This window comes from Vicugna pacos, unplaced genomic scaffold (assembly GCF_048564905.1).
Source record: "Vicugna pacos unplaced genomic scaffold, VicPac4 scaffold_19, whole genome shotgun sequence".
In the NCBI taxonomy this organism is placed as follows: Eukaryota; Metazoa; Chordata; class Mammalia; order Artiodactyla; family Camelidae; genus Vicugna; species Vicugna pacos.
In genome coordinates this window covers 37,266,883-37,284,197 of record NW_027328740.1, presented here as the reverse complement: position 1 = coordinate 37,284,197, position 17,315 = coordinate 37,266,883, and the positions used below count along the sequence as shown (strand labels likewise).

Below are 17,315 nucleotides of genomic sequence, written 5' to 3'. Positions count from 1 at the left end.
GATCTGCCTGTCTTCAGCTTACTGGAGAGGCTCTGAGGTCCTTTCAGACTTGCCCAGTCCTGTTGAAGTCGACTTTATGGGAGACACGAAGAGAAGCTGGCCGAAAATATGGCTGCACGGATTGAGGAGAGATGCGAACACATTGATGAGAGATGTTCTGCTACAATAGAGAATACTGGCCTGGAGACAGCTGTAGAGGATAGCAGGCTCGAAAGGCATTCATGAGACATATTGAACCTCGCTGATACTAGCAGAAACATACGGAGGGCCACCGTGGACTGGAGGAAGTTCCTCAATTCTCTGCTCCAAGAACGGGTCCAAGATCTCTGACGTCTAAAGAGAAGAGATGGCAGAGATGATAAAAACGCTCATGTTCTTGAAAGAGGTCAGATAATCCACACGACCCAAGGGGCAATTCCAAGCCATTCAGATCAAAGTGCACCAAGCCCAGGTAAGCCTTTTCCCAGGTTTGGGCCTAGCTATCAAGCACTTGCTCTTCCCTCCCCTCCACTCAGGCATCCATTTTGAGGGATCAGTACCTGAGCTGCAATGGAGCCAGTAAGAGAAGAGCAAGCCCCTCCTAGAATCAGAGTTCCTCTAGCTTCACCCTCTGTGAACAACAGGGAACCCCATATAGGTCAAATACTCTCGTATGAAATAGATAGAAATTGAATACTTAGCTCCCACAAAGAAATGATGGCCTTCCGCTAGATTCAGCAAATGCTGGGTTCATGTCTTCTCTGGGGTGAAGGGAGTGTGGTAAGTGAGGGGAATCTTTGACTGAACTTGAATCTGTATTAGGCCTCCGTTTTTCAAGACAGTCTAGGTAAATATTAGAAGTCAGATAGTGAACGGAACTGTAAAAGTCGCCAATGACATGAAAGACACAGCTTATGTGGACCGTCTTTCAATTGAGTCAAGCCCCCGGGGGCAATCGATCATGGGGGTGCAGACTTGGTTGCATTCAAGTGCTTTACCCAACATGATCGGATGATTAAGCGTTCTCATCACTGATAGAAGAAAACCTGGTTCTCAGTAGCCTAGCATAGCTGCAGCAGGCTTCTCATAGCTATAATGCCTCTAGGTTCTTTGGATTCAAAGCTAAATGTATATATTTAGTTCGTTTCCTCTTGAATTTTCCTTGAGAGGGATGTTACACCTTGAAATGCCAACATTGACCAGTAGGTGTCATCGGGAGTAAAGGGCACCACATGCACAAGTGAATCCAAGCTTGGGGTTATTTCATGTTTCCATTAGTTATTTCATGGTTCCTGTTGGTTTCGGAGGCTTCAACTGTAAAGAGTTGACATGACCACTTTAACAGTTCGGACTGCTAGTTTGCATTCTATCTGTCTATGTTTTCCTTAGAGCTGACAAAATGTTACCGAAATTGACAAGTCTGGCTTCTAGGTCGATTTAGTATGTTTCAGAAACTAACTTCATTTTCGTATAACTCCCAAAACATTTATATAAATTCTATTAAATTTTTAGAGACTGCAAATGAGATATCAACACAATGTCAAAACTGGAGTCTTCGGACAATCCCTCCCACCACGGCTGTATAGAAACAAAGAGATAAAAAAAAATCACATTTCTGTGAAATGTATCTGGAAAGTGTTGATTCATCGATGCCCAGTTGACAGAGAAGCAGTGCAACCTGCGCTCACTCGCTCCCATGAACACAGCAATGGAAACATCCACTCACCCAGCCCTTGGCACAGGACACTTGCCGAAGAGAGGCCTGTTACTTCCAAAGACAGGATGAGGCCTCAGAACACCTGGAAGCAGGAGAAGGAAAAGCAGGGAATGGATACCAGTGCATGGTCTGAGCCCTGTTGATGGAGCAGTAAAGGTGAAACTCTCTTTAACTTGGACGCACACTCTCAAGCGGACAGGAGACATGGGATTGAAGGTGATGCGCTGAGTGTTAGAAGAGTGCACAGCAGATGCTTGGCTGACAGAACGCAAAGAATCCAGTGCAAAATATCCCCACAGTTGATTCTGAGACCAAGCTCCGAGCTGCCAAATTTGAGGAAGCAGAGGCAGCGTTCAGGGAGGGATAGGGCTACGGATGATGGCACACACTGAGTCTCAGGGATCTGGAGTGCGTTGTGGGATGTGGTGGGTCCTATCAAGAGAGGAAACCGACCTGTGACCCCAATGAGCAAGCAACCACCCTGGCGCACGCAGTTGAAATTATCGATCTGTCCCATGGCCACACCCAGTGCATCTGCAGGACCAGAGACCAATTTGGCATTTTGCCAATAGAGCATGTGTGGGGCTGAATCAGAGATATTGTGCATCGGGTCTGAGGGATCCAGGAGGCCTTGGTTTTGAATTCAGAATGAAAAGCCTTAGGATCTGCTACATTCAAAACCTGGGCTGTGATTATGGTTTGGATTGAGGCACAGGATGTGCAACAGCTCTGTGGTTGCCTTCGTGCACCCGTACCACAATATGAGAGGACAAGGAAGTGTGGTCCAAGACCACAGCGTGAGAAGAGGAAGGATTTCCTTCAGTTTATCGCTCAAAAGCGGATGCTACATTTTGGATGGCACCGGCATGGTTCGGCAGCGAGGACACCAAGTTCGGGCTGCGGGATCATTCCAGCAGGCCCTGATGTGTGACATCCATAGATATGCTTCCACTGGTGTTTCTGTAGACAGAGAAGCTCTTGGAAGAACTGGTTTCAGTGGGACATTCCCGTGGCACTACAAAGCACAAGCGCACTCACACTCTGCTCTTCTGGAAACACTCCAAAATAACATAGAGTAGAATGCAGAGCTGAGAACCTTTAGAAGCTCCATTTCCACCAGAGGAAGTGTCCTGTGCTCTTTCAGATTTGTGAGATAAGCGTAATCAAAATGAGGTAATCCTAATCGAAATAGTATGGGGGGGTTCATCACAACAAAGGTAACACCAGCAATTGGAGATAGACCAGACAACACACACAGGAACAGGACATGGCATCAATGTCTAGGAAAATTTGTCCTCACAGAAATCCCACGCAATTGTGTAGAGCCAAGAGTCTAAAGTTTTCACTTAACCAAGCCCTAGAAGTCTACATTAGATTCCTGAAATTACCTGACCAGTAGAGATGAAGAAATACAGTAAAAGGAAAAGGAAGTACCATTTTCAGTTCCAAAGAGATTGAAGGCCCTAAAGATAAGCTTTCAGACAATTAGACTGCAAAACGCTCTCCAGAGCAAGTATTGAAAATGGAGGTGAGGGAAACACTGAAGAACAACAGTGTCTCAGAATCACAAAAGGCAGAATACCAGAAAAGGGGAAGAGAAAGCCTAAAGACGAGCCAAATAATATCAGAAAACTCAGTGGATGAGAAAATATCAGGGCTAACATTCCATCCTAAGCAGACTAGATTTTGCAGAGGGACGCGTGAATGACTTTGAAGACAGGGGAACAGAAATCCCTCGGTCAGAAGCACACATAGGAAATCAAGTGCAAAACAATGAAAACATTGCTGTTGAATCCTGGTTGAAGACAAGGCATGAAAGACTAAAATTCGAAAGAGTCCCAGATGGAAAAGCAAGAGATAAAGAAACAAACAATGTTTGAAAAGTTATGTGTAGAAAAATCAGACTGAAACTTGCTGAAAGCCAAGATAGAATCATCTAGGCGAATTCAGGAAGTACACAGCGTCCAAAAGAAGTGGAATCCCAATAGACTTAGCAGCAGCTGTATGATCCAAATCAACAAAGTTCATGAGCATCCCAGTGATTTAAAATGCGCCTGGAGGAAAGCAACATAGTCACAAGAGAACCTCCAGAGGGGTTTCAGCTGCTATCTCAGCAGCAATATTGCAGGACAGGGAGGAGTGCCAGGACATAGACCATAGCTTGAATGGCAAAATGCTGCCATCTAGGGTAGCCTATGCCACATGACCACCATTTCTAATAACAGCAGAGCTAGAGAATGCCACAGACCTGCAAATCTTAAAAGAATCCAGCAGTTCGAAACTTATCCTAAAAGAAAGGTTGAGAATTCTCCCCTGAAGGGATAAGCAGCAAGATGAAATGGAAAGAAGAAAACCCTTATTGGAAATGCAAGAATAGCATGAGTGGAAAAGAAGAAACAAGAAGAAAGCAAGGAGGACATCAAAACCCTAAAGATGGGAGAGGGAAGCTGGAAATCACAGGGGATTGGAAGCACTTTCTTAAGGGAGTCAGCTTATATGACTCTCTGTTGGAAGCAAACGGAGAGATGCATGGCCTGACGTGTTTGCAAAACAAACGAGAAGCAGACCAAGAAAGAATCAAACAAACAAGCAACACAAAAAGGGTAGGGTAACATGAATATTCAAAAGAAATTACTCAAGGTGATGTCAAGGATCATTCAGTACGCATCGACCCAGTATCGCGGCTTGAATGTACTCAGCACACCTGTATTTGGAAATCAGAGGCGTGCATTTATATTCGTAAATATTGATTCATATGAGCATATCGTGACCTAACCCAAATGCCGATTTGGAATCCAATGGATTCCTAGTCCGTGATATAGACTTGCAAGTCTTCCAACAGGATGAATGAATGCCATATTCTACACTACGTCGAGAAGAATTGGCACAAGCCTATAACAAGGAAAAGTAGCTCCGCAAAAGTGTACTAAGATCAAAAGAGACAGGCAGTAAAGTGCACATTGGGGATTGTATCATTCCTAGGAATTTCAGCCCCCTTGAAACAAATGGATAGATGTCCCGTGAATGCGGGTGTTTCAGCAGAAATCAACCGACGGCTATGTATTGCGGGTGTGCCCATATTACAGGAACAATACTTTCCCTTAGTGGGTCTCTGTGTACTGTGAACTGTTAGAAAGTTTAAAGACGTGTGAAATATTCAACTGAAAATGGACACACTTCCCTCCGTTGCTACAGTGCATACAGATCTGAACAAAAGGAAAGAGGGAAGAACAAAGGCCCATGGGACGCTAGTGGGTAGAATCACATTTACCTTAGGAACCTCTCGTCGGATGCAGCCCCTCCCCCAACACTGACAAGATGCAGCAGCCATTGGGGATGGCAGTTAGCGGTTGGATTCCAGGTGGAATGTTGGTGTGTACCGCGAGGCTTGTTGTGGCTGGTGGATCCTAGGTAACCGGGCAGAGTTCTGTGGGTGGATCAGTGCGATGGAGGGGCTGCCGCCCTCTGTGGAGCTTGGCTTAGGTCTTTGGTCCGGGAAGCTGTGTCAGTTCGAGATACTGCTGCTGCCCAAAGACCTGAGTTCACGGGTCAGTTTCCAGAACCTGAAAGGGCAGACAGTGGAAGATCTGCCTGTCTTCAGCTTACTGGAGAGGCTCCGAGGTCCTTTCAGACTTGCCCAGTCCTGTTGAAGTCGACTTTATGGGAGACACGAAGAGAAGCTGGCCGAAAATATGGCTGCACGGATTGAGGAGAGATGCGAACACATTGATGAGAGATGTTCTGCTACAATAGAGAATACTGGCCTGGAGACAGCTGTAGAGGATAGCAGGCTCGAAAGGCATTCATGAGACATATTGAACCTCGCTGATACTAGCAGAAACATACGGAGGGCCACCGTGGACTGGAGGAAGTTCCTCAATTCTCTGCTCCAAGAACGGGTCCAAGATACCTGACGTCTAAAGAGAAGAGATGGCAGAGATGATAAAAACGCTCATGTTCTTGAAAGCGGTCAGATAATCCACACGACCCAAGGGGCAATTCCAAGCCATTCAGATCAAAGTGCACCAAGCCCAGGTAAGCCTTTTCCCAGGTTTGGGCCTAGCTATCAAGCACTTGCTCTTCCCTCCCCTCCACTCAGGCATCCATTTTGAGGGATCAGTACCTGAGCTGCAATGAAGCCAGTAAGAGAAGAGCAAGCCCCTCCTAGAATCAGAGTTCCTCTAGCTCCATCCTCTGTGAACAACAGGGAACCCCATAAAGGTCAAATACTCCCGTATGAAATAGATAGGAATTGAATACTTAGCTCCCACAAAGAAACGATGGCCTTCCGCTAGATTCAGCAAATGCTGGGTTTATGTCTTCTCTGGGGTGAAGGGAGTGTGGTAAGTGAGGGGAATCTTTGACTGAACTTGAATCTGTATTAGGCCTCCGTTTTTCAAGACAGTCTAGGTACATATTAGAAGTCAGATAGTGAAGTGAACTGTAAAAGTCGCCAATGACATGAAAGACACAGCTTATGTGGACCGTCTTTCAATTGAGTCAAGCCCCCGGGGGCAATCGATCATGGGGGTGCAGACTTGGTTGCATTCAAGTGCTTTACCCAACATGATCGGATGATTAAGCGTTCTCATCACTGATAGAAGAACACCTGGTTCTCAGTAGCCTAGCATAGCTGCAGCAGGGTTCTCATAGCTATAATGCCTCTAGGTTCTTTGGATTCAAAGCTAAATGTATATATTTAGTTCGTTTCCTCTTGTATTTTCCTTGAGAGGGATGTTACACCTTGAAATGCCAACATTGACCAGTAGGTGTCATCGGGAGTAAAGGGCACCACATGCACAAGGGAATCCAAGCTTGGGGGTTATTTCATGTTTCCATTAGTTATTTCATGGTTCCTGTTGGTTTCGGAGGCTTCAACAGTAAAGAGTTGACATGACCCCTTTAACAGTTCGGACTGCTAGTTTGCATTCTATCTGTCTATGTTTTCCTTAGAGCTGACAAAATGTTACCGAAATTGACAAGTCTGGCTTCTAGGTCGATTTAGTATGTTTCAGAAACTAACTTCATTTTCGTATAACTCCCAAAACATTTATATAAATTCTATTAAATTTTTAAAGACTGCAAATGAGATATCAACACAATTTCAAAACTGGAGTCTTCGGACAATCCCTCCCACCACTGCTGTATAGAAACAGAGAGATAAAAAAATCACATTTCTGTGAAATGTATCTGGAAAGTGTTGATTCATCGATGCCCAGTTGACAGAGAAGCAGTGCAACCTGCGCTCACTCGCTCCCATGAACACAGCAATGGAAACATCCACTCACCCAGCCCTTGGCACAGGACACTTGCCGAAGAGAGGTCTGTTACTTCCAAAGACAGGATGAGGCCTCAGAACACCTGGAAGCAGGAGAAGGAAAAGCAGGTAATGGAAACCAGTGCATGGTCTGAGCCCTGTTGATGGAGCAGTAAAGGTGAAACTCTCTTTAACTTGGACGCACACCCTCAAGCGGACAGGAGACATGGGACTGAAGGTGATGCGCTGAGTGTTAGAAGAGTGCACAGCAGATGCTTGGCTGACAGTACTCAAAGAATCCAGTGCAAAATATCCCCACAGTTGATTCTGAGACCGAGATCCGAGCTGCCAAATTTGAGGTAGCAGAGGCAGCGTTCAGGGAGGGATAGGGCTACGGATGATGGTACACGCTGAGTCTCAGGGATCTGGAGTGCGTTGTGGGATGTGGTGGGTCCTATCAAGAGAGCAAACCGACCTGTGACCCCAATGAGCAAGCAACCACCCTGGCGCACGCAGTTGAAATTATCGATCTGTCCCATGGCCACACCCAGTGCATCTGCAGGACCAGAGACCAAGTTGGCATTTTGCCAATAGAGCATGTGTGGGGCTGAATCAGAGATATTGTGCATCGGGTCTGAGGGATCCAGGGGGCCTTGGGTTTGAATTCAGAATGAAAAGCCTTAGGATCTGCTACATTCAAAACCTGGGCTGTGATTATGGTTTGGTTTGAGGCACAGGATGTGCAACAGCTCTGTGGTTGCCTTCGTGCACCCGTGCCACAAGGATGAGAGGACAAGGAAGTGTGGTCCAAGACCACAGCATGAGAAGAGGAAGGATTTCCTTCAGTTTATCGCTCAAAAGCGGATGCTACATTTTGGATGGCACCGGCATGGTTCGGCAGCGAGGACAACAAGTTCGGGCTGCGGGATCATTCCAGCAGGCCCTGATGTGTGACATCCATAGATATGCTTCCACTGGTGTTTCTGTAGACAGAGAAGCTCTTGGAAGAACTGGTTTCAGTGGGACATTCCCGTGGCACTACAAAGCACAAGCGCACTCACACTCTGCTCTTCTGGAAACACTCCAAAATAACATAGAGTAGAATGCAGAGCTGAGAACCTTTAGAAGCTCCATTTCCACCAGAGGAAGTGTCCTGTGCTCTTTCAGATTTCTGAGATAAGCGTAATCAAAATGAGGTTATCCTAATCGAAATAGTATGGGGTGTTCATCACAACAAAGGCAACACCAGCAATTGGAGATAGACCAGACAACACACACAGGAACAGGACATGCCATCAATGTCTAGGAAAATTTGTCCTCACAGAAATCCCATGCAATTGTGTAGAGCCAAGAGTCTAAAGTTTTCACTTAACCAAGCCCTAGAGTCTACATTAGATACCTGAAATTACCTGACCATTAGAGATGAAGAAATACAGTAAAAGGAAAAGGAAGTACCATTTTCAGTTCCAAAGAGATTGAAGGACCTAAAGATAAGCTTTCAGACAACTAGACTGCAAAACGCTCTCCAGAGCAAGTATTGAAAATGGAGGTGAGGGAAACACTGACGAACAACAGTGTCTCAGAATCACAAAAGGCAAAATACCAGAAAACTGGAAGAGAAAGCCTAAAGACGAGCCAAATAATATCAGAAAACTCAGTGGATGAGAAAATATCAGGCTTACATTCCGTCCTAAGCAGACTAGATATTGCAGAGGGATGCGTGAATGACTTTGAAGATAGGGGAACAGACATCCCTCGGTCAGAAGCACACATAGGAAAGCAAGTGCAAATCAATGAAAACATCACTGTTGAATCCTGGTTTATGACAGGCATGAAAGACTAAAATTCGAAAGAGTCCCAGATGGAAAAGCAAGAGATAAAGAAACAAACAATGTATGAAAAGTTATGTGTAGAAAAATCAGACTGAAACTTGCTGAAAGCCAAGATAGAATCATCTAGGCGAATTCAGGAAGTACACAGCGTCCAAAAGAGGTGGAATCCCAATAGACTTAGCAGCAGCTGTATGATCCAAATCAACAAAGTTCATGAGCATCCCAGTGATTTAAAATGCGCCTGGAGGAAAGCAACATAGTCACAAGAGAACCTCCAGAGGGGTTTCAGCTGCTATCTCAGCAGCAATATTGCAGGACAGGGAGGAGTGCCAGGACATAGACCATAGCTTGAATGGCAAAATGCTGCCATCTAGGGTAGCCTATGCCACATGACCACCATTTCTAATAACAGCAGAGCTAGAGAATGCCACAGACCTGCAAATCTTAAAAGAATTCAGCAGTTCGAAACTTATCCTAAAAGAAAGGTTGAGAATTCTCCCCTGAAGGGATAAGCAGCAAGATGAAATGGAAAGAAGAAAACCCTTATTGGAAATGCAAGAAGAGCATGAGTGGAAAAGAAGAAACAAGAAGAAAGCAAGGAGGACATCAAAACCCTAAAGATGGGAGAGGGAAGCAGGAAATCATAGGGGATTGGAAGCACTATCTTAAGGGAGTCAGCTTATATGACTCTCTGTTGGAAGCAAACGGAGAGATGCATGGCCTGACGTGTTTGCAAAACAAACGAGAAGCAGACCAAGAAAGAATCAAACAAACAAACAACACAAAAAGGGTAGGGTAACATGAATATTCAAAAGAAATTACTCAAGGTGATGTCAAGGATCATTCAGTACGCATCGACCCAGTATCGCGGCTTGAATGTACTCAGCACACCTGTATTCGGAAATCAGAGGCGTGCATTTATATTCGTAAATATTGATTCATATGAGCATATCGTGACCTAACCCAAATGCCGATTTGGAATCCAATGGATTCCTAGTCCGTGATATAGACTTGCAAGTCTTCCAACAGGATGAATGAATGCCATATGTCGAGAAGAATTGGCACAAGCCTATAACAAGGAAAAGTAGCTCCGCAAAAGTGTACTAAGATCAAAAGAGACAGGCAGTAAAGTGCACATTGGGGATTGTATCATTCCTAGGAATTTCAGCCCCCTTGAAACAAATGGATAGATGTCCCGTGAATGCGGGTGTTTCAGCAGAAATCAACCGACGGCTATGTATTGCGGGTGTGCCCATATTACAGGAACAATACTTTCCCTTAGTGGGTCTCTGTGTACTGTGAACTGTTAGAAAGTTTAAAGACGTGTGAAACATTCAACTGAAAATGGACACACTTCCCTCCGTTGCTACAGTGCATACAGATCTGAACAAAAGGAAAGAGGGAAGAACAAAGGCCCATGGGACACTAGTGGGTAGAATCACATTTACCTTAGGAACCTCTCGTCGGATGCAGCCCCTCCCCCAACACTGACAAGATGCAGCAGCCATTGGGGATGGCAGTTAGCGGTTAGATTCCAGGTGGAATGTTGGTGTGTACCGCGAGGCTTGTTGTGGCTGGTGGATCCTAGGTAACCGGGCAGAGTTCTGTGGGTGGATCAGTGCGATGGAGGGGCTGCCGCCCTCTGTGGAGCTTGGCTTAGGTCTTTGGTCCGGGAAGCTGTGTCAGTTCGAGATACTGCTGCTGCCCAAAGACCTGAGTTCACGGGTCAGTTTCCAGAACCTGAAAGGGCAGACAGTGGAAGATCTGCCTGTCTTCAGCTTACTGGAGAGGCTCTGAGGTCCTTTCAGACTTGCCCAGTCCTGTTGAAGTCGACTTTATGGGAGACACGAAGAGAAGCTGGCCGAAAATATGGCTGCACGGATTGAGGAGAGATGCGAACACATTGATGAGAGATGTTCTGCTACAATAGAGAATACTGGCCTGGAGACAGCTGTAGAGGATAGCAGGCTCGAAAGGCATTCATGAGACATATTGAACCTCGCTGATACTAGCAGAAACATACGGAGGGCCACCGTGGACTGGAGGAAGTTCCTCAATTCTCTGCTCCAAGAACGGGTCCAAGATCTCTGACGTCTAAAGAGAAGAGATGGCAGAGATGATAAAAACGCTCATGTTCTTGAAAGAGGTCAGATAATCCACACGACCCAAGGGGCAATTCCAAGCCATTCAGATCAAAGTGCACCAAGCCCAGGTAAGCCTTTTCCCAGGTTTGGGCCTAGCTATCAAGCACTTGCTCTTCCCTCCCCTCCACTCAGGCATCCATTTTGAGGGATCAGTACCTGAGCTGCAATGGAGCCAGTAAGAGAAGAGCAAGCCCCTCCTAGAATCAGAGTTCCTCTAGCTTCACCCTCTGTGAACAACAGGGAACCCCATATAGGTCAAATACTCTCGTATGAAATAGATAGAAATTGAATACTTAGCTCCCACAAAGAAATGATGGCCTTCCGCTAGATTCAGCAAATGCTGGGTTCATGTCTTCTCTGGGGTGAAGGGAGTGTGGTAAGTGAGGGGAATCTTTGACTGAACTTGAATCTGTATTAGGCCTCCGTTTTTCAAGACAGTCTAGGTAAATATTAGAAGTCAGATAGTGAACGGAACTGTAAAAGTCGCCAATGACATGAAAGACACAGCTTATGTGGACCGTCTTTCAATTGAGTCAAGCCCCCGGGGGCAATCGATCATGGGGGTGCAGACTTGGTTGCATTCAAGTGCTTTACCCAACATGATCGGATGATTAAGCGTTCTCATCACTGATAGAAGAACACCTGGTTCTCAGTAGCCTAGCATAGCTGCAGCAGGCTTCTCATAGCTATAATGCCTCTAGGTTCTTTGGATTCAAAGCTAAATGTATATATTTAGTTCGTTTCCTCTTGAATTTTCCTGGAGAGGGATGTTACACCTTGAAATGCCAACATTGACCAGTAGGTGTCATCGGGAGTAAAGGGCACCACATGCACAAGTGAATCCAAGCTTGGGGTTATTTCATGTTTCCATTAGTTATTTCATGGTTCCTGTTGGTTTCGGAGGCTTCAACTGTAAAGAGTTGACATGACCACTTTAACAGTTCGGACTGCAAGTTTGCATTCTATCTGTCTATGTTTTCCTTAGAGCTGACAAAATGTTACCGAAATTGACAAGTCTGGCTTCTAGGTCGATTTAGTATGTTTCAGAAACTAACTTCATTTTCGTATAACTCCCAAAACATTTATATAAATTCTATTAAATTTTTAGAGACTGCAAATGAGATATCAACACAATGTCAAAACTGGAGTCTTCGGACAATCCCTCCCACCACGGCTGTATAGAAACAAAGAGATAAAAAAAAATCACATTTCTGTGAAATGTATCTGGAAAGTGTTGATTCATCGATGCCCAGTTGACAGAGAAGCAGTGCAACCTGCGCTCACTCGCTCCCATGAACACAGCAATGGAAACATCCACTCACCCAGCCCTTGGCACAGGACACTTGCCGAAGAGAGGCCTGTTACTTCCAAAGACAGGATGAGGCCTCAGAACACCTGGAAGCAGGAGAAGGAAAAGCAGGGAATGGATACCAGTGCATGGTCTGAGCCCTGTTGATGGAGCAGTAAAGGTGAAACTCTCTTTAACTTGGACGCACACTCTCAAGCGGACAGGAGACATGGGATTGAAGGTGATGCGCTGAGTGTTAGAAGAGTGCACAGCAGATGCTTGGCTGACAGAACGCAAAGAATCCAGTGCAAAATATCCCCACAGTTGATTCTGAGACCAAGCTCCGAGCTGCCAAATTTGAGGAAGCAGAGGCAGCGTTCAGGGAGGGATAGGGCTACGGATGATGGCACACGCTGAGTCTCAGGGATCTGGAGTGCGTTGTGGGATGTGGTGGGTCCTATCAAGAGAGGAAACCGACCTGTGACCCCAATGAGCAAGCAACCACCCTGGCGCACGCAGTTGAAATTATCGATCTGTCCCATGGCCACACCCAGTGCATCTGCAGGACCAGAGACCAATTTGGCATTTTACCAATAGAGCATGTGTGGGGCTGAATGAGAGATATTGTGCATCGGGTCTGAGGGATCCAGGGGGAATTGGGTTTGAATTCAGAATGAAAAGCCTTAGGATCTGCTACATTCATAACCTGGGCTGTGATTATGGTTTGGTTTGAGGCACAGGATGTGCAACAGCTCTGTGGTTGCCTTCGTGCACCCGTGCCACAAGGATGAGAGGACAAGGAAGTGTGGTCCAAGACCACAGCGTGAGAAGAGGAAGGATTTCCTTCAGTTTATCGCTCAAAAGCGGATGCTACATTTTGGATGGCACCGGCATGGTTCGGCAGCGAGGACACCAAGTTCGGGCTGCGGGATCATTCCAGCAGGCCCTGATGTGTGACATCCATAGATATGCTTCCACTGGTGTTTCTGTAGACAGAGAAGCTCTTGGAAGAACTGGTTTCAGTGGGACATTCCCGTGGCACTCCAAAGCACAAGCGCACTCACACTCTGCTCTTCTGGAAACACTCCAAAATAACATAGAGTAGAATGCAGAGCTGAGAACCTTTAGAAGCTCCATTTCCACCAGAGGAAGTGTCCTGTGCTCTTTCAGATTTGTGAGATAAGCGTAATCAAAATGAGGTTATCCTAATCGAAATAGTATGGGGTGTTCATCACAACAAAGGCAACACCAGCAATTGGAGATTGACCAGACAACACACACAGGAACAGGACATGCCATCAATGTCTAGGAAAATTTGTCCTCACAGAAATCCCATGCAATTGTGTAGAGCCAAGAGTCTAAAGTCTTCACTTAACCAAGCCCTAGAGTCTACATTAGATACCTGAAATTACCTGACCAGTAGAGATGAAGAAATACAGTAAAAGGAAAAGGAAGTACCATTTTCAGTTCCAAAGAGATTGAAGGCCCTAAAGATAAGCTTTCAGACAACTAGACTGAAAAACGCTCTCCAGAGCAAGTATTGAAAATGGAGGTGAGGGAAACACTGACGAACAACAGTGTCTCAGAATCACAAAAGGCAAAGTACCAGAAAAGGGGAAGAGAAAGCCTAAAGACGAGCCAAATAATATCAGAAAACTCAGTGGATGTGAAAATATCAGGCTTACATTCCATCCTAAGCAGACTAGATATTGCAGAGGGATGCGTGAATGACTTTGAAGACAGGGGAACAGACATCCCTCGGTCAGAAGCACACATAGGAAAGCAAGTGCAAAACAATGAAAACATCACTGTTGAATCCTGGTTTATGACAGGCATGAAAGACTAAAATTCGAAAGAGTCCCAGATGGAAAAGCTTGAGATAAAGAAACAAACAATGTTTGAAAAGTTATGTGTAGAAAAATCAGACTGAAACTTGCTGAAAGCCAAGATAGAATCATCTAGGCGAATTCAGGAAGTACACAGCGTCCAAAAGAGGTGGAATCCCAATAGACTTAGCAGCAGCTGTATGATCCAAATCAACAAAGTTCATGAGCATCCCAGTGATTTAAAATGCGCCTGGAGGAAAGCAACATAGTCACAAGAGAACCTCCAGAGGGGTTTCAGCTGCTATCTCAGCAGCAATATTGCAGGACAGGGAGGAGTGCCAGGACATAGACCATAGCTTGAATGGCAAAATGCTGCCATCTAGGGTAGCCTATGCCACATGACCACCATTTCTAATAACAGCAGAGCTAGAGAATGCCACAGACCTGCAAATCTTAAAAGAATTCAGCAGTTCGAAACTTATCCTAAAAGAAAGGTTGAGAATTCTCCCCTGAAGGGATAAGCAGCAAGATGAAATGGAAAGAAGAAAACCCTTATTGGAAATGCAAGAAGAGCATGAGTGGAAAAGAAGAAACAAGAAGAAAGCAAGGAGGACATCAAAACCCTAAAGATGGGAGAGGGAAGCAGGAAATCATAGGGGATTGGAAGCACTATCTTAAGGGAGTCAGCTTATATGACTCTCTGTTGGAAGCAAACGGAGAGATGCATGGCCTGACGTGTTTGCAAAACAAACGAGAAGCAGACCAAGAAAGAATCAAACAAACAAACAAACAACACAAAAAGGGTAGGGTAACATGAATATTCAAAAGAAATTACTCAAGGTGATGTCAAGGATCATTCAGTACGCATCGACCCAGTATCGCGGCTTGAATGTACTCAGCACACCTGTATTCGGAAATCAGAGGCGTGCATTTATATTCGTAAATATTGATTCATATGAGCATATCGTGACCTAACCCAAATGCCGATTTGGAATCCAATGGATTCCTAGTCCGTGATATAGACTTGCAAGTCTTCCAACAGGATGAATGAATGCCATATTCTACACTACGTCGAGAAGAATTGGCACAAGCCTATAACAAGGAAAAGTAGCTCCGCAAAAGTGTACTAAGATCAAAAGAGACAGGCAGTAAAGTGCACATTGGGGATTGTATCATTCCTAGGAATTTCAGCCCCCTTGAAACAAATGGATAGATGTCCCGTGAATGCGGGTGTTTCAGCAGAAATCAACCGACGGCTATGTATTGCGGGTGTGCCCATATTACAGGAATAATACTTTCCCTTAGTGGGTCTCTGTGTACTGTGAACTGTTAGAAAGTTTAAAGACGTGTGAAACATTCAACTGAAAATGGACACACTTCCCTCCGTTGCTACAGTGCATACAGATCTGAACAAAAGGAAAGAGGGAAGAACAAAGGCCCATGGGACGCTAGTGGGTAGAATCACATTTACCTTAGGAACCTCTCGTCGGATGCAGCCCCTCCCCCAACACTGACAAGATGCAGCAGCCATTGGGGATGGCAGTTAGCGGTTAGATTCCAGGTGGAATGTTGGTGTGTACCGCGAGGCTTGTTGTGGCTGGTGGATCCTAGGTAACCGGGCAGAGTTCTGTGGGTGGATCAGTGCGATGGAGGGGCTGCCGCCCTCTGTGGAGCTTGGCTTAGGTCTTTGGTCCGGGAAGCTGTGTCAGTTCGAGATACTGCTGCTGCCCAAAGACCTGAGTTCACGGGTCAGTTTCCAGAACCTGAAAGGGCAGACAGTGGAAGATCTGCCTGTCTTCAGCTTACTGGAGAGGCTCTGAGGTCCTTTCAGACTTGCCCAGTCCTGTTGAAGTCGACTTTATGGGAGACACGAAGAGAAGCTGGCCGAAAATATGGCTGCACGGATTGAGGAGAGATGCGAACACATTGATGAGAGATGTTCTGCTACAATAGAGAATACTGGCCTGGAGACAGCTGTAGAGGATAGCAGGCTCGAAAGGCATTCATGAGACATATTGAACCTCGCTGATACTAGCAGAAACATACGGAGGGCCACCGTGGACTGGAGGAAGTTCCTCAATTCTCTGCTCCAAGAACGGGTCCAAGATCTCTGACGTCTAAAGAGAAGAGATGGCAGAGATGATAAAAACGCTCATGTTCTTGAAAGAGGTCAGATAATCCACACGACCCAAGGGGCAATTCCAAGCCATTCAGATCAAAGTGCACCAAGCCCAGGTAAGCCATTTCCCAGGTTTGGGCCTAGCTATCAAGCACTTGCTCTTCCCTCCCCTCCACTCAGGCATCCATTTTGAGGGATCAGTACCTGAGCTGCAATGGAGCCAGTAAGAGAAGAGCAAGCCCCTCCTAGAATCAGAGTTCCTCTAGCTTCATCCTCTGTGAACAACAGGGAACCCCATAAAGGTCAAATACTCTCGTATGAAATAGATAGGAATTGAATACTTAGCTCCCACAAAGAAACGATGGCCTTCCGCTAGATTCAGCAAATGCTGGGTTCATGTCTTCTCTGGGGTGAAGGGAGTGTGGTAAGTGAGGGGAATCTTTGACTGAACTTGAATCTGTATTAGGCCTCCGTTTTTCAAGACAGTCTAGGTACATATTAGAAGTCAGATAGTGAACGGAACTGTAAAAGTCGCCAATGACATGAAAGACACAGCTTATGTGGACCATCTTTCAATTGAGTCAAACCCCCGGGGGCAATAGATCATGGGGGTGCAGACTTGGTTGCATTCAAGTGCTTTACCCAACATGATCGGATGATTAAGCGTTCTCATCACTGACAGAAGAACACCTGGTTCTCAGTAGCCTAGCATAGCTGCAGCAGGCTTCTCATAGCTATAATGCCTCTAGGTTCTTTGGATTCAAAGCTAAATGTATATATTTAGTTCGTTTCCTCTTGTATTTTCCTTGAGAGGGATGTTACACCTTGAAATGCCAACATTGACCAGTAGGTGTCATCGGGAGTAAAGGGCACCACATGCACAAGTGAATCCAAGCTCGGGGGTTATTTCATGTTTCCATTAGTTATTTCATGGTTCCTGTTGGTTTCGGAGGCTTCAACAGTAAAGAGTTGACATGACCCCTTTAACAGTTCGGACTGCTAGTTTGCATTCTATCTGTCTATGTTTTCCTTAGAGCTGACAAAATGTTACCGAAATTGACAAGTCTGGCTTCTAGGTCGATTTAGTATGTTTCAGAAACTAACTTCATTTTCGTATAACTCCCTAAACATTTATATAAATTCTATTAAATTT

The 17,315-nt window shown here is 45.4% G+C and overlaps 2 long non-coding RNA genes across 2 annotated transcripts; both read right to left on the bottom strand.

Moving 5' to 3' along the window:
- Positions 1-215: 215 nt before the first annotated feature.
- On the bottom strand, positions 216-10,402 carry LOC140693400 (uncharacterized). Its single transcript, XR_012069136.1, has 3 exons — positions 10,234-10,402; positions 1,706-1,778; positions 216-333 (listed from the first exon to the last, which is right to left on the bottom strand). It is a non-coding gene; the product is annotated as an uncharacterized lncRNA (long non-coding RNA).
- A 347-nt stretch (positions 10,403-10,749) lies between these two features.
- Positions 10,750-15,742, bottom strand: LOC140693396 (uncharacterized). The gene is made up of 3 exons (XR_012069132.1): positions 15,515-15,742; positions 12,252-12,324; positions 10,750-10,879 (listed from the first exon to the last, which is right to left on the bottom strand). It is a non-coding gene; the product is annotated as an uncharacterized lncRNA (long non-coding RNA).
- Between the last annotated feature and the right edge of the window lie 1,573 nt (positions 15,743-17,315).